The following is a 23,473-nucleotide window of genomic DNA, read 5'->3' on the forward strand; positions in this document are numbered from 1 at the left end:
GGCAGAGAGGTCTAGGAGGATGAGCGCTGCGGTCTCGCCGCTGTCCAGCAGGGTCCTGATGTTGTCGGTGGCGGCGATGAGGGCAGTCTCGGTGCTGTGGTTGCTGTGGAACCCTGACTGGGAAGGGTCAAGCTTTCTGTTTCCTTCGAGGTATTGGGTTAGCTGTCTGTTGACGTAATTCATAATCTCACCTATAGAATAATTTAAACCATTTGTAATTCCATCTGTCAAATTAAGGGTGGGGTCATGAACATTGCATTTGGTGTGCGAGTTTCATGCCAAGTTTGTTGTAAATATGTTGAGTGTTTTTTGTTAAATTATCACAATCTTTAAGTCACTTACATTAATCGGCGGTCATATATAGTAAAGGTAAAGATATAAACATGCAACTGTAGGCATTTTAGAAGCTACACTTATGTGTCATGAAGTAACCACCAAACCACAAAAAGAGCCCACTAAGAGCAAGAAAATAATGTCACAACATCACGCATAAGTGTCCACAAATTAGTATGAATTATCAGTCAAATATCAGAAATATTTTGTTCCAAAATATCATTTTTCTATTTTCAGCAAACCAACTCATTATTTTTCTTGTTTAAACATTGGTCTTGGATTTCCTGAAAACACATCCATTGTCCCTGAAACTCCAGCTTTTGTTATAATCAAACTAATCTGGTTGTCTGACAGCACCACATTACTTTCATAATATATGTTCAGTTTGACACCAAATACCAGCTTTCACCTAGTAAATACACACATTTACTCAAATAAGTCCAGCTACTTGCCATTTGCCTTCAAGGGGACTCCAGGTCCCAGGACACTTCATGCTCTCCCTGGAGGGAGGAGCGCGCTGCTGCTGTGGTGCGCTGAAAAGCACAGGTCTTCTCCTGCGGCACGGGTAGCGCTTGTCCAGCCACTTGCCATTTGCCTTCAAGGGGACTCCAGGTCCCAGGACTTCGTGCTCTCCCTGGAGGGAGGAGCGCGCTGCTGCTGTGGTGCACTGAAAAGCGCTGGTCTTCTCCCACAGCGCGGTATGCGGGTGGGCCAAGGGCAGCCCCGTCCTTGCCAGAGGCAGGGGGAGAAAGGTGAAGAGACCTGCAACGCAAACGAGAGGCTTAGTACCAGTAGCAGTTCGAATACCCAAGAAGTGGGGCAGATCACGCAGAGCAGGGCCGCACTCTCCACTAGTCAATGTATGGAGCGGAGTGGTCCGCCAGCCCCAAAGAGACAGCGCAAGGTGCAGAGAAAATTAGCGCCCAAGGCGGCGAAGGATAATCTTAAAGACTTGGATGCTAGGGAACTATGGGGTCGGGCAAGGACGTAGAAGAACTTTGGGGGTCTCTCAGGGGAAAAATAGTGTCATTGGTGACTGGCCTCCTAAAGGATTTCTTAAGTGAACTATCAAGCATGGTCACCGACATTAAGGTATCTCTGTCGAATATTGAGAAAGTGTAGCCTTCGCTCCAATGAGGGAACTGACCATCATAGATTGACTTGTAGAGGGAGTGAGAGCGACAAGACTGAAGGGTAATCAGGCAACACATACCAAGGTCCAAGGGGGGAGGGAGGTGGCTGATGACGATGGGGGATTTACTTACACCCATGTTGAAGGATATAGGGACCTTAGGGAATGCAGGTCTCCAGGTATAGATGGGGATAAGAGTGATGCCTCATGCCACCAGGTGAGGCGGAATCGGGATGACTTAAAACTTATCTTGTGGAACATGGCAGGTTTGGTGAGTAAGTTTCAGGACGAACAGTGGCTCCATTATATTAGAAAGTTTGACGTAATAGCCATCCAGGAAACATGGGAACCAGTAAATACCTTCTTTATAGAAGGGTACACAATTTTTTTTTTCCCCAGCAAGAAGGTCTGTTGCAGGGAGAGACAGCTGGGGTCTGAATAATGTTTGTAGATATAAAGATACAGGGCAGGTGGAATTTGATCCCATGGGAGTCGGAAGTAGTACAGGATCTAAAATTTCTGAGCAAGAACTACCGTTTGGCATTTATTAATTATTATAACGCTAATCCAACTTGCAAGGCTCAAAACCCTTTGAGGAACTAAGTCTTTGCTGAGGGAAACTGCAAGCAGAAGGACGTGCCCAAGCCCACCTAATTGTAGTGGGAGACTTTAATTGCCACCTGTGTCCTAACTTGAGGGTGACTGAATGTGATTGGCAGATATGTACAGTAAGCAAAAGGCCTCACATGGAGCACACCAAGTCAGGAAGGGAGCTGAGCATGCTTTTAAATACCTTTGTACTGATCCACACAATGGATTTGATTGCCGGGCACCCAGATACACCTGTGCCCGCCATGTATAAGGGTAGAGGCTGTGCATCTTTTATTGATTTTTTTGTCTCTCATACAGTGAGGAGATTTATTACTAGTTTGAATATTAGGTATAGAGTATTTAGTGACCACAATCCGGCAACTTTATAACTTATTGCTCCAAGACACCATCTGGTCCCACACAGTCTGAAGGGGGTGTTGATTTCCGCGATGGATCAAGGAAGATGGCCTGCATTGGGCGCAGGTTGACACAGCTGCTTTTAATAAATCCCTTTTTAGGAGATGTCAGCAGGATATACAGAATGGTTTAGATCTAGATACACAGGGACAGGATTTAATTCAGTCATATACAGCTATCGCGCAGTTATTGGATAGCCTTTTAAAAGCACATGCACCTACACACCTCAGGGATGTGCCAAGATGGTTTGATGGGCAGTGCTCAAAAGCCCTCGGAGTTTTAAAGATGCCACTTAAACAATTTCCGAGAGCTAAAGGGTGGATTACGACCTGCTGCAAAATGTACAAACAAGCCAACTACAACTGAAGGCTTGGGAAGATCTAGAAGAGGCTGCTGAGCTTAAGGATTCCACCTGATTTTGGAAGGTTATAAACAACCCCTGTTTTAAATATCTAAACAGTCTATGTATGACCCATAATATTTTACCTGAGCAATGGTCGGCTTATTATGAGGGCCTGTATAATCAGCCACCGAGAAGAGTCGAGCCACAGTTACAGATCAAGGCCCAGAGAACTGGCGTTATTTCTTTTACCCTAGATGAGGTGAGATTAGGAATAGATTGTCTCACGCGCAATAAAGCCCCAGGACCAGACGGGATTCACCAGATCTGTTCCGTGACAATCTAGAGGTATGGGCACCAATCTTGGTTAGGGTAATAAACGTGTCAGTTTCAATAGAAATGCCTCCCTCATGTTCCACGGCAACCATTGTCCCGATATTCAAGAAAGGGGATTGGAATAGCCCACATTGTTACCGCCCAATATCCCTTATTAATGTAACAGCGAAGGTTTTGGGCAGAGTGGTGTTGAATAGGTTGTCCGACTAGCTAGAGACCCATGGAATAGTAATGGAAGTCCAATATGGGTTCCGGACCGGCAAATCTATGGTTGCACAATGTATAAATCTCTACCTGATCCAGGCGAAGTATACTGTAGCCAAAGACGGGGGGCTTTATTTTGCATTGATGGACCCCACTGCAGCATTTGACTGTGTAGTGTAGTTCCTATATTTCCAATAGGCTCTGCGCATTGGAATAATATATCCTATAGATTAGACATAGGACTGAGGTCGACTATGTCTCTATCGAATATACTAGACTTAACTGTGAGTGCCAGCTAGCTCAGAGATCACTAGACACTTTCTCGAATACACAAGAAGGGATTCGTTTCTGATAACTGCATAAACATGACAACTTTGTTTCCCAAGAATAAGAAATGTATCTCTAGAGTCGCGGAAACAATAGATAGTTATTTCACTCAGTCGATCGTGCATGCTTCGTTTCACCAGAGGTGCAGAGAAAAGAGACAGGCGTTTTCAATAAAAAGGATTTATTGAACAGTCTTCTTTCTCATATAGAGGAGATGAACTGCTATGATCGTAATACTGGTTGCAAAGTACAATGCGTACAGTACAAAGAGTATTATAAAATAATACTGTAAAAGCATGATATGGTTTCTAAGCCATAAAATGCATAGAATACATACATTAATAAAAAAAGACTAAAAGTTCTCAACTGGTCCTTCTAAAATATGCCTACCCCGGTGTACCTAACCTAGGTCTAGTACAAGGGAAGAAGTAAGTGAGGTGTAGCTTAGTTTCAGTATTCTTTTGCCAAGAATCTAATCCAAGAATTTTCTAAGGGTCTAATCAGCTCCGTACCTTGGTTTTAGAATGAAGGAGGTCTGGTATCTCTCTCTCAGGATTCGATTTCCCAACAACCCGCAAGGGTAGGTTGGAAAGACTGGAGCTGGATTTCTTGGCAAGAGAAAAGACAGCGTCTCTCTCAGTGCGTCTGCTGGAGGGTCGGCTTCCTTCGGCACTTGATGTACCAGGGCGTCAGGCAAGTAGATAGTCGAACTGCTCCAAACCACCGTGTGTTTGCTTGGGCAAATGTGGGCATATTTATACCTTGAAGGTGCCTTGTTTGACGTAAGGTTGGACATAATAACGTCATCAGAGACTCAGTTCTTTGAAAACTCCATGAGTTCTTGGATAGATCAATATTCAAGCAATGGGAAGTCCCTGATTGCTGAAGGTGGGTTTTTCCAAGAAATCGTTGTGGATTTTCGGAAGTTAACTAGTGGAAGTAGCCATGCTGTATTTGGACTGCATAGGCTAAGTCTAAATATGGTTATAATTTCTATGCCTTTATAAGGATAGGGTGATTTATACCTATATATGGGCATGAATCGGGAAAATTACACTAGGGTCCTAAATTCATATACAACAATTGTGTAAATCGTCCAAAACTGTGGAAGCTCATGGGATCACTGGGGGTGGATCCAGCCTTAGTTAATATACTCATGGCTCTACACTCTAATACTTCTGCTGCAGTAAGATACATGCAAGAGGGGAAGACTTCACATGTTTAAGCGTGGTCAGACAGGGATGCATTTTAGTTCAAGCGGGGTCAGTCAGGGATGCATTTTAGCTCCTTTTTCATTTACATTATATATTAATGGTCTTGACCTGGCATTAACCGCATTACAAGTTGACTCCCCCAAAGTAGGTTCAAGACCAGTCCCTGTTTTACTTTACGCAGACAACGTGGTCCTCCTTGCTCGTATACCCAAGACTTTGAAAATCCTACTAGACGGGTTTGTGGGATTTATGAATGATTTGGATTTGACACCCAACTTACCTAAATCCTACATAATGGAGCATGAAGGCAAACTCTTATGTAGTCACCACACACACACTGGGAAAAGTACCAGCCTTTTCATACCTGGGCATCCTGTTCGATGTAAAATTGAGTTTTAAACAGCTAGTGGAGAGTAAGTGTCTAGGTATGGTAAAGCCCACGGGAGAAATTACATCTTTTTCTCACATCCTAAAACTTTATAACTCATTCTGTAGCTCAAAAACTCTAGTGAGGTGTGAAGTTTTACCGGGACAAGTGAAATACAGAGTGAAGATAACAGGTACCTCAGACGGTTGCTGAAAGTCTCCTAAAGTACCCCCTCATGTATTGTTCATGAGGAGCTAGGGGTCTAAGTATATTTCTGGCCTTGTGGCGGTGAAACCTCTCCTGTGCTGGGTGAACATGTGGTCCAATGAGGAGACAGGTTTTAATAGGAAAGTAACTCAAGACTGTCTCTACCTGGATCATGGGTTAAAAATCCCATGGTTAAAAAATGTAAAGGATTCCCTTACAAGGTCAGCCCATGGAATAAAGCTCTTATTCAAGATCAGTTTTTAAAATTAATTGGGGCCCAAAGGGAGGCAAACAAACTGAAAAAGCCCTCGGTCAGAAATCATATTTTAATTAGGTCGACTTAAAGCATGGAACCTTATTTAACTATTCTTACCAGTGCTCATGACAGATTTTTAATCACACAGTTCAGACTGAACTTGTTACACCCCTTACTGGCTGTACCAGCGGGTATATGGCACACTCAGAACAAAAAGGGCCCTGTGGCTGTAACAATAGGTCTCCACAGGATACCCTTCAGTTTGTGCACCTGTGTTCATATTACTCATTCCTGAGAAGAGTGCATCTCAAGGGGCTTTTAAGGAAACATCATTTTAAGCAGGCCCGGGTGGCCCAACTTTTTTTAAAACTGTCCCCTGATGATTTTACATTACTTTGTGTCACAAATTTTTTAAGATCCGAAGTAAAGCTAAGAAATACGAGGGGAACATAAAAGGAGGAGTCCTTTAAGCACCTGGTGCATTACTGGGGAAAGTGTGTGGTACACCTTTTAGTGTTTTTTAATGTTTTTATGATGTTTTAAGATGTTTTTGAACATTGCTTCTTATGCTGATGTGGTGCCCTGGCTGCCCATGATGATAGTTGTACTGTATTGTTGTGCTGATGAATGTGTATCTTTTATGGTCATATTTTTTATATATGCCGAATAAAGATTATTATTATTATTAAAAGTTTCCCATCGTCTCAAACGTTTACCATTTTGCCCAAATATAGACTAGTTAAATTATACTTTTGTGTTGCTTATTGATGCTTATTTGTTCCAAAATACAATTTTTCTCTTACTGATAAAACACTTTATTAAATACATATATGGTGTTATCACTATTATTGGCCTAATTCTCAAGAAATTAGCAAACCTGGGGGCATATTATGAAGAACGGTGTTAAAATGATCGCAGCTTTAACGGCAGGAAACTGCAGCTAAAGCAGCGATAATGGGCTTGATAATATGCAGTAGAGAATTCCCATAGAAGTCCATGTTCACACCAGAACATGAGCTTCTATGGGAATTCTCAAGGGTATATTATCAAGCCCATCGTTGACGCTTTAGCAGCAGTTTCCTGCCGCTGAAGTGGCAATAATTTTAACGCTGTTTCTTGATAATATGCCCCTTCCATCTCTGGAATATAACATTGTAACGGTGTAGGTTGGGGCTTGATGAAGATTTTGGTGGACGGTTGTCTGCCTATCACAGCGATGGAGTAATATACACTGTCTTCCTGATGGACATGCAATCTACCAAACTTTCCGTCAGTCCTGCGCACATCCTTTAACATTGCCAGAAACCACCATTCACAGCAGTTCCTGACAGAATTGTAAACCTTTGACCGACGCCTACTTCGAACATGACGGCTGTCGGTAAAACACAAAGTTTGAAATGTTTCCAAAAATAAAGTTGTCAAGCGGGAGTGTGTTATTGCAAAGTGTAAAACTAATGCCCCACCACATCATGGGAGCTTTCTTCCCTGGTGTGGGGTAATATTCTTTTTACTCCCCACTTACGGCTCTAAATAGAGCGGACAGTGCTATGTATTAACCTCCAACAGCTCATACTCAGCGCCGGCCTGGGAACAGACACCGGCCCTGGCAAACTGCTAAACTGGCCCCCAGGGGTCGGGAGTGGGGTTGTGGCCGAGCTGCTAGCTAGGGCCGGTTTCAGACGATTTTGCTCTGCTACTCTTTTGACAGAGTAGAGTAGCATCTCCGCCAAATTCTAAAACTGCTCCTTACACCTTTCAGAAATTCATAACTATTTCACTTCTTATACCTGAAAACGTGAAGTGGATTCTCTTTCCAAGCAGTTTCATAAATTCCCTCTCCACACATGCGATAAACGCTTGGATATTTACACAAACAAGACCCTCTCTCCCAAAAAAGAATGTAATTGACATTGTTTTCTTTTTCTCTCTACACTGAAAAGTCCTGTATCCGTATGCCCCCATTACATTTATGTGCTAGTCTCTTCCCCTATCAGCCCCAGAAAAGGATGTACTCCTACGGTTTTAATTAGTAAATATCAAACCCTTTTCTAGATGACAAGGGATAGAAAAAGCATTTGCGAATACCATCAAAAGTGTATATGCATTCCTGCGAACAAATCTCGAGGATGTTTCCACCCAGAAACACCCACCCATAAGAATATGTTTACTCACACAGATTCTTGTGTGAGTAAATATATTTTCAAGTGTTAAAATAACTGTTCTAAATTTGAAAGATGGTTTTGCTTTCATGAACTAAGCCATTTGCGTGTGAGTGTCTGATTATACATGCAAAGCTCAAAGAGTGAGGACCATTTTTGTAGTTATCCCCACCAAAGGCTAAAAATAGCTATTGTTTGTTGAATTAATTTTCCACTCACATGCCAATCATTGCCATTATGTATCCAAGTATCCTGTGAAATAATATGCCAATGTCATGATGTACTAGAGCATGGGTACTCACAAACTTTCTCTCAGGGGCCAAATTTACAGTGTGCTTTGTGTCCGAGGCCTGCACCGGTGGGGGCGGGGTCAGTGGGGGAGGGGGCGAGGCTAGAGCAACAAAAAAAACCTGTGACCATGAGGTTGATCACAGGTCCCTGCAGCGGACGCCTTCTTCCAATGAGCCACCAAACCCAGCATACACACATCTCTCTCGTTCTTTCTCTGTATCCATCCCCCTCTCTCTCTCTCTGTCTCCCTCCCTCTCTCTCTCTCTCTCTGTCTCCCTCCCTTTCTCCCTCTCCCTCCCTCTCTCTACCTGTCTCTCCCTCCCTATCTCTCCCCCTGTCTCTCTGTCTCCCTCTGTCTCACTCACTCTGACTGTCTCACTCCTCTCCCCCGCTGTCTCACTCACTCTGACTGCCTCTCTCGCTCTCTCTCTTCCCTCGGTATCCCTCTCTCTCCTTACCTCAGTCTCCCTCACTCTGAGGTCTCCCTCGGTCTCCCTCACTCTGAGGTCTCCCTCACTCTGAGGTCTCCCTCACTCTGAGGTCTCCCTCTCTCTCCCTCACTCTGAGGTCTCCCTCTCTCTCCTTCCCTCTCCCTCACTCTGAGGTCTCCTTCTCTCTCATTCCCTCACTCTGAGGTCTCTCTCACTCTGAGGTCTCCCTCACTCTGAGGTCTCCCCCTCTCTCCTTCCCTCTCCCTCACTCTGAGGTCTCCCTCTCTCTGAGGTCTCCCTCTCTCTGAGGTCTCCCTCTCTCTCCTTCCCTCTCCTTCACTCTGAGGTCTCCCTCACTCTGTCTCCCTCATTCTGTCTCCCTCCCTCTGTCTCCCTCCCTTTCCCACTCCCCCTCTCCCTCTGTCTCCCTCCCTCCCTCTCCCTCCGTCTCGTCCGTCTCCTTCCCTCCCTCGCTCTCCATCCCTCTCCCTCCCATTCCCTCCCTCCCTCTCCCTCCCTCCCTCTATCTCCCTCCCTCTACCTCCCGCCCTCACTCTACCTCTGTCTGCTTCCCTTTCCCTCCCTCCCTCGATCTCCCTTCCTTTCCCTCCCTCCCTCCCCTACTCCCTCCCTCCCTCCCTCTCCCTCTGTCTCTGTCTCCCTCTCCCTCCTTCCCTCTCCCTCTGTCTCCCTCTCCCCCTCCCTCTGTCCCCCTCTCCCTCCATTTCCCTCAGCCGCCCTCTCCCTCCCTCCCTTTCCCTCCCTCCCTCTGTCTCCCTCTCTCTCCCTTTCCCTCCCTCCCTCCCTCTCCCTCCCTCTAGCTCCCTCCCTCTCCCTCTATCTCCCACCCTTTCCCTCCCTCCCTGTCTCCCTCCATCTCCCTCTGTCTCCCTCTCCCTCTGTCTCCCTTCTGCCTTTCCTCGCTCTCCCTCCCTCTCCCTCCCTCCCTCGCTCTCCCTCCCTCTCCCTCCCTTTCCCTCCCACCCTCACTTTCCCTCCCTCTCCCTCCCTTTCCCTCCCTCTCCCTCCCTCTGTCTCCCTCCCTTTCTCTCCCTCCCCTCCCTTTCCCTCCCTCCCTCTCCCTCCCTTTCCCTCCCTTCGTCAGTCTCTGTCCCTTTCCCTCCCTTTCCCTCCCTCTGTCTCCCTCCCCCTACCTCCCTCCCTCGCTCTCCCTCCCTCCCTTTCCCTCCCTCCCTCTCCCACTCCCTCCCTCCCTCCCTACCTCCCTACCTCTCATTCTGTCTCTGTCTCCCTCTCCCTCCTTCCCTCTCCCTCTGTCTCCCTCTCCCCCTCCCTCTGTCCCCCTCTCCCTCCCTTTCCCTCCCTCCCTCTGTCTCCCTCTCCCTCCATTTATCTCCCTCTGTCTCCCTCTCCCTCCCTCCCTCTCCCTCCCTCTGTCTCCCACCCGCTCCCTCTGTCTCCCTCCCTTTTCCTCCCTCCCTCTGTCTCCCTCCCTCTCCCTCTGTCTCCCTCTCCCTCTGGCTCCCTCTCCCCCTCCCTCTGCCCCCCTCTCCCTCCCTTTCCCTCCCTCCCTCTGTCTCCCTCTCCCTCCATTTCCCTCCCTCTGTCTCCCTCCCTTTCCCTCCCTCCCTCTCCCTCCCTCTGTCTCCCACCCTTTCCCTCTGTCTCCCTCCCTTTTCCTCCCTCACTCTGAGGTCACCCTCTCTCTGAGGTCTCCCTCTCTCTGAGGTCTCCCTCTCTCTCCTTCCCTCTCCCTCACTCTGAGGTCTCCCTCACTCTGTCTCCCTCAATCTGTCTCCCTCACTCTGTCTCCCTCATTCTGTCTCCCTCCCTCTGTCTCCCTCCCTTTCCCACTCTCCCTCTCCCTTTGTCTCCCTCCCTCCCTCTCCCTCCGCCTCATCCGTCTCCTTCCCTCCCTCGCTCTCCGTCCCTCTCCCTCCCTTTCCTTCCCTCCCTCTCCCTCCCTCTACCTCCCTCCCTCACTCTCCCTCTGTCTGCTTCCCTTTCCCTCCCTCCCTCGATCTCTCTTTCTCTCCCTCCCTCCCTCTCCTACTCCCTCCCTCCCTACATCTCCCTCTGTCTCTGTCTCCCTCTGCCTCTCCCTCCTTCCCTCTCCCTCTGTCTCCCTCTCCCCCTCCCTCTGTCCCCCTCCCCCTCCCTTTCCCTCAGTCTCCCTCTCCCTCCCACCCTCTGTCTCCCTTTCTCTCCCTTTCCCTCCCTCTGTCTCTCTCCCTTTCCCTCCCTCCCTCCCTCTCTCTCCCTCTGCCTCCCTCCCTCTCCCTCCCTCTCCCTCTATCTCCCTCCCTTTCCCTCCCTCCCTGTCTCCCTCCCTCTCCCTCTGTCTCCCTCTCCCTCTCTCTCCCCCGCCTTTCCTCGCTCTCCCTCCCTTTCCCTCCCTCCCTCACTCTACCACCCTCTCCCTCCCTTTCCCTCCCACCCTCGCTTTCCCTCCCTCTCCCTCCCTTTCCCTCCCTCTCACTCCCTCTGTCTCCCACCCTTTCTCTCCCTCCCCTCCCTTTCCCTCCCTCCCTCTCCCCCTCTCCCTCCCTTTCCCTCCCTTTGTCAGTCTCCGTCCCTTTCCCTCCCTTTCCCTCCCTCTGTCTCCCTCCCTCTACCTCCCTCCCTCACTCTCCCTCTGTCTGTCTCCCTTTCCCTCCGTCCCTCCCTCGCTCTCCCTCCCTCCCTCCCTTGCTCTCCCTCCCTCCCTTTGCCTCCCTCCCTCTCCCACTCCCTCCCTCCCTACCTCTCCCTCTGTCTCTGTCTCCCTCTCCCTCTGTCTCCCTCTCCCCCCTCCCTCTGTCCCCCTCTCCCTCCCTTTCCCTCCCTCCCTCTGTCTCCCTCTCCCTCCATTTCCCTCCCTCTGTCTCCCTCCCTTTCCCTCCCTCCCTCTCCCTCTGTCTCCCTCTCCCTCTGTCTCCCTCTCCCCCTCCCTCTGTCCCCCTCTCCCTCCCTTTCCCTCCCTCCCTCTTTCCCCCCTCCCTCCATTTCCCTCCCTCTGTCTCCCTCCCTTTTCCTCCCTCCCTCTCCCTCCCTCTGTCTCCCACCCTCTCCCTCTGTCTCCCTCCCTTTTCCTCCCTCACTCTGAGGTCTCCCTCTCTCTGAGGTCTCCCTCTCTCTCCTTCCCTCTCCCTCACTCTGAGGTCTCCCTCACTCCGTCTCCCTCACTCTGTCTCCCTCCCTCTGTCTCCCTCATTCTGTCTCCCTCCCTCTGTCTCCCTCCCTTTCACACTCTCCCTCTCCCTCCCTCCCTCCCTCTTCCTCCATCTCGTCCATCTCCTTCCCTCCCTCTATCTCCCTCCCTCTACCTCCCTCCCTCACTCTCCTTCTGTCTGCTTCCCTTTCCCTCCCTCCCTCGATCTCCCTTCCTTTCCCTCCCTCCCTCTTCTACTCCCTTCATACCTCTCCCTCTGTCTCTGTCTCCCTCTCCCTCCTTCCCTCTCCCTCTGTCTCCCTCTCCCCCTCCCTATGTCCCCCTTTCCCTCCCTTTCCCTCTGTCTCCCTCTCCCTCCCTTTCCCTCCCTCTGTCTCTCTCGCTTTCCCTCCCTCCCTCCCCCTCCCTCCCTCGGCCTCCCTCCCTCTCCCTCCCTCTCCCTCTATCTCCCTCCCTTTCCCTCCCTCCCTGTCTCCCTCCCTCTCCCTCTGTCTCCCTCCCGCCTTTCCTCGCTCTCCCGCCCTCTCCCTCCCTCCCTTTCCCTCCCACCCTCGCTTTCCCTCCCTCTTCCTCCCTCTCCCTCCATTTCCCTCCCTCTCCCTCCCTCTGTCTCCCTCCCTTTCTCTCCCTCCCCTTCCCTCCCTCCCTTTCCCTCAATCCCTCTCCCTCCCTTTCCCTCCTTTCGTTGTTCTCTGTCCCTTTCCCTCCCTTTTCCTCCCTCTGTCTCCCTCCCTCTACCTCCCTCCCTCACTCTCCCTCTGTCTGTCTCCCTTTCCCTCCGTCCCTCCCTCGCTCTCCCTCCCTCCATTTCCCTCCCTCCCTCTCCCACTCCCTCCCTCGCTACCTCTACCTCTGTCTCTGTCTCCCTCCTTCCCTCTCCCTCTGTCTCCCTCTCCCCCTCCCTCTGTCCCCTTCTCCCTCCCTTTCCCTCCCTCCCACTGTCTCCCTCTCCCTCCATTTCCCTCCCTCTGTCTCCCTCCCTTTCCCTCTCTCCCTCTCCCTCCCTCTGTCTCCCACCCTCTCCCTTTGTCTTCCTCCCTTTTCCTCCTTCCCTCTCCCTCTGTCTCCCTCTTCCTCTGTCTCCCTCTCCCTCTGTCTCCCTCTCCCCCTCCCTCTGTTCCCCTCTCCATCCCTTTCCCTCCCTCCCTCTGTCTCCCTCCCTTTCCCTCCCTCCCTCTCCCTCCCTCTGTCTTCCACCTTCTCCCTCTGTATTCCTCCCTTTTCCTCCCTCCCTCTGTCGCCCTCCCTCTCCCTCTGTCTCCCTCTCCCTCTGTCTCCCTCCCGCCTTCCCTCACTCTCCTCCCTCTCCCTCCCTTTCCCTCCCTCCGTCGCTCTCCCTCCCTCTCCCTCTCTTTCCCTCCCTCCCTCGCTCTCCCTCTGTCTCCCTCTCTTTCCCTCCCTCCCTCTCCCTCCCTCTGTCTCCCTCCCTTTCTCTCCATTCCCTCCCTTTCCCTCCCTCCCTCTACCTCCCTCTGTCTCCCTCCCTTTCTCTCCATCCCCTCTCTTTCCCTCCCTCCCTCGCTCTTCCTCCCTCTCCCTCCCTCCCTCGCTCTCCCCCACTGTCTGCCTCTGTCTCCCTCCCTCTACCTCTCTCTGTCACCCTCTTCATCTCACCCTGCCTGTGTGTGCCCGGGCACACAAGACAGCTTCCTGGGCACACACACACACACAGCCACACCCGAGCAATTCAATTCACAGTTACGCTGGATGCGCAGAAACTTCCCAAATGGCTGGTTATCCCTTAATCCTCTGGGGTGATGGCTGGAGTATTGTAGTAATGAGTTGCGTTCCGCCGGTTTTCTGTACAGAGTTGTGTGTAAGACCTCCCCGTCTGCAACGATGGATAGATCAAGAAAATTAATCATCTTATTATCAGATTGCACAGTGAATTGAATATCACAAGATCTCATGTTGAGCCATGTATGAAACGCTGTTAATTGTGATTCATTCCCAGACCAAACAAAAGGATGTCATCGATATAGCGCATCCATAGCCCTATACTGGGCTAGAAGGGGTTGGAATCATTTAGAATGAAGCTATTCTCGAAGGCTGACATGAAGATAATAGCCAGATCGGGGACAAAGGCAACCCCCATAGCAACTCCCTTGGTTTGTAAATAAAAGCAGTTCTGAAAGATGAAAACATTTCTCATCATGGTGATTTTATTTACCCCTCTAGAGGACCGCGTTAATTCTCGAAAGCCTCCTGACAGCCCGATCACTTACCTTGAAGCCTCTTTATTGCAAGCAGTAAGTTCTCCCATGCCTAGTCCCCTGCAGTAATGGATTTAACCCGTTATTCATTTATGTTTTTTGTATAATTATGATGATATTTGTTTACTTGTGCCGGTCCGGCCTCATCTCATAAGTAATATTACCTTGGCAATCAATGTACCAATCATGTAACGGTCCTCTATACACAACGATCTTCTGTTGTCTACCTATTTCTCTGGGATCCCATAAGGACCCTTCTAATTTTATTTTCATGCCCTTCTCTAGGAATTCTGCCCAATCCCTCCTTTCCCGCCCTGATGAAGACCCGTTTGTAAGGGAACACCTACCCTACACCTATCTGGGTCAAAACGTAGACTACTACCCCCGTATAAGCTTCTACCCCTAGTAAGAATTAAACTGCTGACCTCAGAAGTTTGGTTGTTCTAAACTCTATGAACATTTGTGGTACTAATGTTTGGCTCCCGTGGGAAGCCAATATAGATTTTGTCTGTCTGTAAATAAGTATGTTTGACCTGCACCACGTTCCCTATCCTACACCACTTCCTACTACTTTACCTCTTCTATCCCACCCCTCCCCTTTTTGGGCACAATTATTTGCTAATTGATATTTTCATGCAATGTATACCAATGTGTGGTTGAGTACTCTGTGAATAAACAACATTGTACTCCTAACTTTATGGATATCTCTGAATCTCTTTTGACTTGTGACTTTATCGGTCTTCTCGTTCTGGGACCCCTCCTACTATAACCCCGGTTGTCCAGGAAAGCCGCCCTCTCCCTGATCGGAGCTCAACGTGCCAGCACGCCGCTCTCACCAACAACCCACGGTCCCAGGGTTGTGGCGGCGGCACCCTCCTCACAACCGTGGTGTATCCCGCTGTGTCATGGCGATATCGTCACTGGGAGGATTACACGTCTGGGGCCGCAACTCCGCTCAGGACGGGCTGTGTCGGACCCCGCTGCGGGCCCTGCCGTTCTCCGCTTCTACCTTTTCCCCATGGTGACATGCTTCATCATTGGGGACATCCCAGCTCTCTACGAACTGGGGCGTGCTACGACTTGCGGTGTTACGTAGGAGCACTTTTTCGTGGAAGACTATGTGTGGTGCAATGTATAGTGAAGTGGGTAGAGAGTGATAAAAAATACTGTGGTAGTGGGCCTAAACAACTTTATTCCTGCTCCTAGGTTGGTATGACTAAAAATGGGGTTGACACTGTGAAATCTGTCTATATTGAGAAGGGATTCAGTGTATGACCGACATGTTTCGAGCTTCCCCTAGCTCTTCCTCAGGACCACACAGGGACCAGCCCTGTGTTTGCCACTCGTGTATAGACCTTAATAGGAAAATAAAGATGGTGGGTGTTGGACTTGGCCCTTTTGGCAGGTTCACCCCTGAACTTTTTGCCTTTAATAATGACATGATGTTAGTTGATTTCTGGTCTCTGCGCACTTTAGCACTGTGGCCCAGTGTAAAGTGCGTGCGCTCTCTGAGTGTGTGTGGTGAGATTGGCCTGCCCTCCCATAGGAATGCATGGGGAATATGTGTGTCCATGGTGGTTCCTGATGTGTGGGGAGTGCAGGGGCGAGTTTGGTATGTGCAAACTCGTGAGATTAAATGCTGCGCGATGATGTGCGCAGATAAATTGTGTCTAGTGTAGAAGTGCCACTTTTAGAAGTTGGCATGTCTGTGCAGTGAATGTGAATTGACTGTCTGGCTTGTGATTGGCTGGAGCTGGCTGGTGTGCCTGGCTCCAGGAGTCAGGATGGATCCGCCCGGTGGTGAATGGGGAGATCTGCATGTTGATGGCAGGGAGGAGTTGCACCTGGGACCTGAATAGGGCTGTGCCTTCCCTCCACAATGCTGGCTCCACCCCCTGTGGTGTGTCTGATGGCCCTGGCCTGTCCTGTGAATAGGGAGAGGGCATGAGCAAAACAAAATGCTCAAGAACTAGTTGCATCTGGTTCGCCCCTTGCCTGAACCTTTGGAGACAAAGGAAATATGTGTATAAAAGAGGGGCTGTGACCCCATGATTTTGTTCTTGTTCCTGACTTGAATCTACCAGGGGCGTGCTGCTGCTGGGGCCCAGGGGAATGCCTGCCTCCCTGGGCCCTGCCCTGCCCCTGGATGCCTGATGGACTTCATTGGACCTTTTTACTTGATACTGACTTTGCCAAGGCTTCTTACAGCCTGCCCAGCTCCATGGGAACGCTTTGCTTTCTTTCTTTAAATTAGCGAGGGAGAGCCTAGGGGCCGAGCAGCGTGGCGCTGCAGCCCTCGCTGAGGGAATCCCCCTCGTTGGGATTCCCCCCTCCTTGTAGGCTTTTGCAGGTGCCCACCCTGCTTATGTGGAGTTCCAGTGCGCAGGTGCCCACCCTGTGTCTTGCCATGTTTATTTTATGGTACGTGGGTGCCACCCCACGATTTTGCCCGGATGCCTATCTTAATTATCGCAGGTGCCCACCCCGCTGTTTATTTTTATTTCCAAGGGTGCCTACCCCTCATGTGAGGTGCCGATTGCTGCCGCCGCCGGGGCCCACCTGTTTGTGGGCGGGGCCACTGGACGGAAGCGGACGTGACGCCCAACCAGTGCTCTCACGGGGCTCCCATGTGGAAGGGAGAGCCCCACAGTGGTGGCAGATGAAGGAAGCCCCGGGTCCCAGGAGGGGGCCCGATGAATCAGGAGAACAACGGCAGTGCAGGGCTCCCAGGAGTCCAGGGGAGCCCCGCAGGAGAAGTACTGCCGCATCCCGAAAAAAGGAGTTTCCGCCCGGACGAGCCGGTGAGTACAGCCGGCTGGGGGGAGCGAAATGAAGGCACCATGCCAGTGCCTCCCTCAGAGCAGCCCACTTGGCAGAGGGCTGATCCAATGGTGGGGCACCTTTATTTCAAGAGCCAGATGGCTCCAAATGTTGCCCAGCTTTTCTTTTCCGAGCCTAGATGTCTCCAACAGTTTCCGATAAATGACGGAGCCAGTACGCTCCAACCTGGGGCAGAGTTTATTTACCAAGCCCCAGTGGGGCCCTGTTTATGTGAAAAGCCCCAGAGGAGCCCGTGCTGATCCCCGCGCCTAGGGCCATATCGAGGCGCATTGTCAGCGTCTGGGCAGCCCCACTTGTGAGAGGGCTACCCCACGACAGGGGATATGATTTGTTCTAGAGCCTAGAGGGTTCCCACCTTTGGCGCAATCCGTTCTAAGGACCAGTGAGAGTCCATGCCACAGTTTTCCTTTTACAGCTGCCCAGCAAGTAGTGGGCACCTGCACCGTTTAGGTTCTTTCTTTCAGTGGACCTGTTCTTTGTGAATCTAGAAGTGAGATGCACTCCTTCGCCCTACCTTGGCCTTCCACAGTTGCGCAGCACTTAGTGCCAGCTGCAGCATTTAGGCCTCCAGTTTATTGTTCTCAGCTGCCCAGCAAGTAGTGGGCAGCTGCAACGTTTAGGTTTTGGCGCAGTGGCGCAACCTTGACTTTCGCTGCCTAGGCAGCAGCCCTGACTCTCTGGACATAGGGCATTTGAGCCCCCTTTTTAGATGGCCAGTTAGCCAGGGGGATGGTTACCGGAAGATGCGGTCCGGCGGGGTAGTGGTATAGGTGCCCAGATGCGGCGTCCCCAACCTTGAAGATTATTTCACAGGGAAACACCGCCCCCGAGATCATGAAGTGCTATCACGCACATTACCAAATATACAACGAGAACTAGCGATCGTATCTATTTAAAAAGCATGCTTTATTAGCAGCAGCGTTCACTTTTTCACCATCTTTATTATTTTCCCACCATCTTTATTTTCTTATTAAGGTCTATACAGTAGTGGCAAACACAGGGCTGGTTCCTGTGTGGTCCTGAGGAAGAGCTAGGGGAAGCTCGAAACATGTCGACCATACACTGAATCCCTTCTCATTAAAGACAGGTTTCACAGTGTCAACCCCATTTTTAGTCATACCAACCTAGGAGCAGGAATAAAGTTGTTTAGGCCCTCTAGCACGGTATTTTTAATCACTCTCTACCCACTCCACTACACATTGCACCACACATAGTCTTCCACAAAAAAGTGCTCCTACATAACACCGCAAGTCATAGCCCGCCCCAGTTCGTAGAGAGCGGGGATGGCCCCAATGATGAAGCATGTCACCATGGGGAAACCCTGGTGAGTGAGGGGACTCAAGAAAGACATTTTTCTTTCTTCCAGGCTCTTTCTTGATCATATTGGTCAGGGGCCACAGCCTTAAGCTAGGTCTCAGAACCCAATACCTTGGGTTTACTTTTATTGCACGTGTAAGGAGGGCGACCTAGTCTTACATCCTCCTCCTCCCCCTACCTTTTCTACTATCCTTCCGATACTCCAGCACTTACTGCCCTGGGAAAGGAAACCTGGACAGCACAACTGCCACCCTTGCGGCAACGGAAATTAAGATCTGGTGCATATAATCTGCATCTGCCCAGGTCTACTGGACGCTAGGCGTGCATTGCTTTCTCCATCTTCAAACAAAAATGCATTAAGTCCTGTAGGCAGGCAGAAAAGCTCTTTTTTAATCCAACGGAAACCCAAATTAATTGCAGTTTCACAAAGTTTCTCAGCACAGCTGATAGGGGACTTGCCCAAACATTATCACACTATGATTTTACAAGAGTGTAAAATAACAACTGACATTCGAGGATCCTAGACTTTCCAAACAGGAGCAAGAGAGACCACCATAACAACTTCTTAATCCCAGAGAATGCTATTACTCCAAGCAAAACACACTAAAACCCTCTCTTAACCAAACAGGAACCAAGAAAAGCCAGACAATCAATAGGGACTTATAAAACAAAGCAAAAAATATGTATATATTGTAGGGAATACTTTGCATAGCATCATGTACCCCACATATATTTTTTTATAAAGGGAAGAGAAAAAAATAAGGACAAACAAATATTTGTATTTTGTTTTAATTTGTCAAATTTGTAAAGTGACTGTGTATGCAAATGGTTTCCATTAATCATGCATAATAAATATATGTTACTATATTACTGTCCTATTGTATAGCATTAGGAGGTAGATGTATCAAGATTCCATTTTGCGATTTCTAAATAGCGTTTTTTAAGGAATCGCTATTTAGAAATCGCAAAATGGAATGTATGTAGAAAATTGCTATTTTTTAGCGATTTCTTAGTCTTCCTTAACTGCGAATTCGCATTTTGCGAATTCGCAATTAAGGAATAATTTCCCGTGCATTCCTATGGGCCAGGAGGCCCATAGGAATGATTGTGAAGTATTTCTTAATTTGCGAATTGCAATTTGCGAATTTGCAAATTAAGAATAATTTTAAGGGTCCAGGGGTGTCTCAAAGACACCCTGCTGCACCCCTGAAATTTACATGTGTTTGCATATGGCGCACATACATGCCCTATGGGCATGTATGTGCGTCACATGCCACCTTCACAAATGCCAAACAGGGCATTTTTAAATAAAATCGCAAATTACCACAAACTACAAGTTGGTGGTAATTTGCGATTTCTTAACCAAAAAAATCGCAATTTCTAAAACCCACATACATCGCATTTAAGGAATCGCAAAATTTGCGATTCCTTAAATGCTTAAGCAAAATAAGGAATCGCAAATTTTTCGGATTCCTTATTTTGCGATTTTTTGTTACATTTCAAAAAATGCAAAAAAGCCTTTTGCGATTTGCGAATCGCTGAAAGGCTTGATACATCTACCCCTAGGTTACCAGATTATATTTAACAAATGATAACCTTTCCTTGGGAACATGTAGAAATGTTCTTTTAGTCTCTAAAGAATCGTAATTTTAAATCATCTGTAATGTGAACATCAAATTTTAAGTCTCAATTCTGAAAATGCCACTTTTAGAAGGTTGGCATTTTCTTGCCCTTACCATTTGCTGACTGCAGCCTGTGTCCTGGGTCACATGACTAGGTGTAATTGGCAGTTTGTGTATTCCTCCCATATATGGTCATAAAGGGGGATTGGGTGTTGGTAGGATGAGCAATCCTGAGAAGACAGGTGGAGTGGAGCTGTCACCTACCACACGTGTACTTCAGTAGGGGCAGTCTCCTGCACTTCTGAAACACTTCACACTAACTTTTTGTCACTCCAGACATATTGGGGCTTGGGCAGGGGAAGGAAGTAAATTCCAGAACCAGATGGGGAGGGAGAGTCTAGAATGTTCTCCCACTTCAAAGCTGGCATGAGGTATAAATACTAGACCCTGGGACCCACTCTTCAGTACTGTCCTGAATGTGTTCGCACTACAGAAGAAGGCCTGCCCTGCTGCTTGCGGCTTGCCTTAGTCTCTGAGAAGGAAGACAGGGCCTGCTCCTTTAATCCCAGGCTTAGTTACTCCAAGGGTAAGCTGGCTGGACTCCTGTTCTCAGCAAAAGGGGAAAAACAAGCTCCAAAGTCCTCCCTGCAACTTACCAGCTGACCGGCTGCACTGGACTTGCCATATCCCTGCTGGCATCTGCTGTAGTGAGTTTATGATGCCCAAGAGGTGCCACCACAGGTCTTGGTCCCTTGCCTGGATTCAGAGAGAACTCCTCCTGCCTAAGTGAACGTTCCATCAAATGTGACAGAAAGTGCTGTGAAGCCCTGCAAAGCCTTGCAAAACAGCTGCAAGTTTCATCAGAACCATCACTGACAAACTTTAAGACCCGCAAAGCCTCACTTCACAGCTGAAAGCTTCATAGGATCTGACGCTGAGCAACGTAAAAGCCCTGCAACAGAGGGGAAAACGTCATCATAACTGAAGCCAATCGATGCAAAGACCCTCAAAGCCTCACCACTCACCTTCATCAGAATCGACGCTGGATGATGGGAAGCATCACAAAGCAACACCGATCAGGCCTCTCACAAGTTCTGTGCGAAGCCTGTGCTCCATCGTAGTCAGCTCGAACTTGTAACTTTGTCCCAGTCCTGTGTGACTAGATACCCTCAGTTGGCGCTTTGCACCTTTTGGTGTTACTTTTATCTAAACATTTTAAATTCAATATCTCCAGTTCTACTGATTTGAATTTTGCCGTTTCAATCTCAGGTTGCTTATTACATAAAAATCTAATTTTCTAAATATGTTTGGGGTTTTTACTCTGTTGTGTTCTCACTTTATCACTGTTTGAGTGCTGCCTAAACACTTTACACAGTGCCTCTAAATAAAGCTTGCCTTGTTTTGTGCCAGACTACCAGAGCTTTAGGCACAGGGTAATATAGTGACTTTTGTGGTTTACCCAAATGAGGATTATGGTTGTTGCTTGATTAGGGTTTCACCCCAACCAAATACCTGATTTCTCACGAGTATAAAATGTATCTACTGCACAACCATACTGTCTCATGTTATGTTCTCATGTCTCCTGGGTGCATCCCCTAAACTGATGTGCTCTTCATCAGCCTCCGGGAACAACAACAATGGGAATATAATTCCTGTGTGACAAGATTGCTATAGTCGCATACACAAGACCTGTGTGACTACTGCATTAAAGACATTGTATATATAATTGCTTTACAGCTATGAAATCAAAGCAGCCCCTAATTGTGTCACGAACATTGACAGACAACTCATTTTCTCTGATGGATGAGTCTTAGAATTACATACAAATGCATTCTTGATTTGCTAATGTTTTATTCCCAAGGCATATTGTGTAACTAACCATGACATCATATTGAATATGAGGAGTTTGTATGTAGGTTGGCATGCCGTGCTTACCATACAGTAACAGTACTCATCCACAAATACTTTCCTAACATCACAGTGGGATGATATAATGAAATGTTCTCTGAGACACAAGTTCGACAGGGTGACCCAACATTCTACGGACATTTGTGCCTTGTGCTCTTCAAAGAACTTACTTTCCTGCAGGATAAAGTTTGAAGCCTTTGTGGTATTTTGGGAACTTTGTTGACTTTGGAGCAGTAAAATGGAAGTCTATGCTATCTACAATCTTCTGGGTGGCTCAGGAATAGACAATGTGGCCTCTTATGCAGTATTCATTTCCAGGTATGCCTGGTTAGCATAATGTTACATTTTAGACTGGGGAATTGTAAGCAGCTACAAACTGCAAAAAAGTCCAAAATAGGTTAAAGAAGAATGAAGATGGAACATGAAACAGATTCATAATTTGACAGTGTCTTTTCAATAATACATCATGTGCAGCCTTTGAAATCATTAGTCTTATGTAAAAATGCGTTCACAATTTTACACTTGGTAGAGGGAATACTACTCACATTATGCGAAATTTGTCAGATGGTAAACACTTATGTTCCATCAAACACACAAAAGATGATGGGAAAATACTTGCAACTTGTCTAACCAATGGCAGTCACTTGGGTAATATTCTAACCTATCATTATTTGGCCCACCACGCCACCTCAGATTAGATTTAGCCACATGCAAATCAGTCTTGACCCTGCTCCACTAGGAACAATGCAGCCTGAACTGCAAGCCTTCCCGAACCAAAACACAAGCAACCCAAGACTTGTTTCACCCTGATTAGGGCTCGTCAGTAGCCTGCAATTTGATGCCAGAGGCACAGTGAGTTAGAGACCCACATCTGGGCATACCCTTAGGGCGTTGCATCACACACAGAAGAGGACTTATTGCAACCCTCCTCCCAACACCTTTTGTGTATTTGATGAAACACTAGTTCCACCATCCATGTCTATATAACTGAGTACTTCAAGGAGGTTCTCATGTGTATGGACATTTCTAAACATATGCATCTATATTTTTGAACACGTGGGTATGTTACATTGGCATGGCCTTCAGATTCATTAGTGTGTAGGGGGCAGTAGTATCTCAGGATGGTATGTGTAGCTGAGGTATGTTCCATATGTTATCACTGACTCTACACTGTTGTTCAGTGAGAGTATGCAAACAGATATGCAATTCAGATGAAATGTAAAGCCACAAATTGATTTAGAACATGTAGATCATGTCCTTGTGCACTGGTTTTGAAGGAGGTTCTTGATTTGGCTGGGAACTGCTCAGGATCGACATCATGTAAATGTAAATGCATATTGCAAAGCAATATTGTGCAACATGGTAGACAATGGAAATCTTACTTACTCTCACTTCTGGGGAGTATAGTAGCCTTCCCTCTGTGGCAAAAATTTACAGTGCGGCCGGTACCTTGACGTGGGCACAAATATCACTGAAGGGGGCTCTTGATTAAATTAACCCGAGTTCCCATTCTGATACCATGTCCGGGATGATGTGTAGAATCTTTTTTAATTTTTCCATCTTTTTGTTAGCCACTCCAAATAAGACGATACTTTCCCTGAGCATCCTCTCTCTCTCTCTCTCCTTTGTAAGATGTTCCTAAGAACCAGAGCCAGTGCTACAAGGAAAACACCACCATTGTGGCGAGCTTGTTTAATCTCTGGATGTGTTTCTTTTGGTGCAGACCTGTATGTGATTGATCAATGCATAGATTCACAGTAGGTGCCTAGGGTGTGGAACAGGTATAGTCAATAAACCCTGCCTTCTTTGCTGGAATTTGATGTGAGTTTTTCCAAGTGGTTGTGCATGAACTTTG

The sequence above is a fragment of the Lissotriton helveticus genome, chromosome 8 (genome assembly GCF_964261635.1).
Source record: "Lissotriton helveticus chromosome 8, aLisHel1.1, whole genome shotgun sequence".
Lineage (NCBI taxonomy): Eukaryota > Metazoa > Chordata > Amphibia > Caudata > Salamandridae > Lissotriton > Lissotriton helveticus.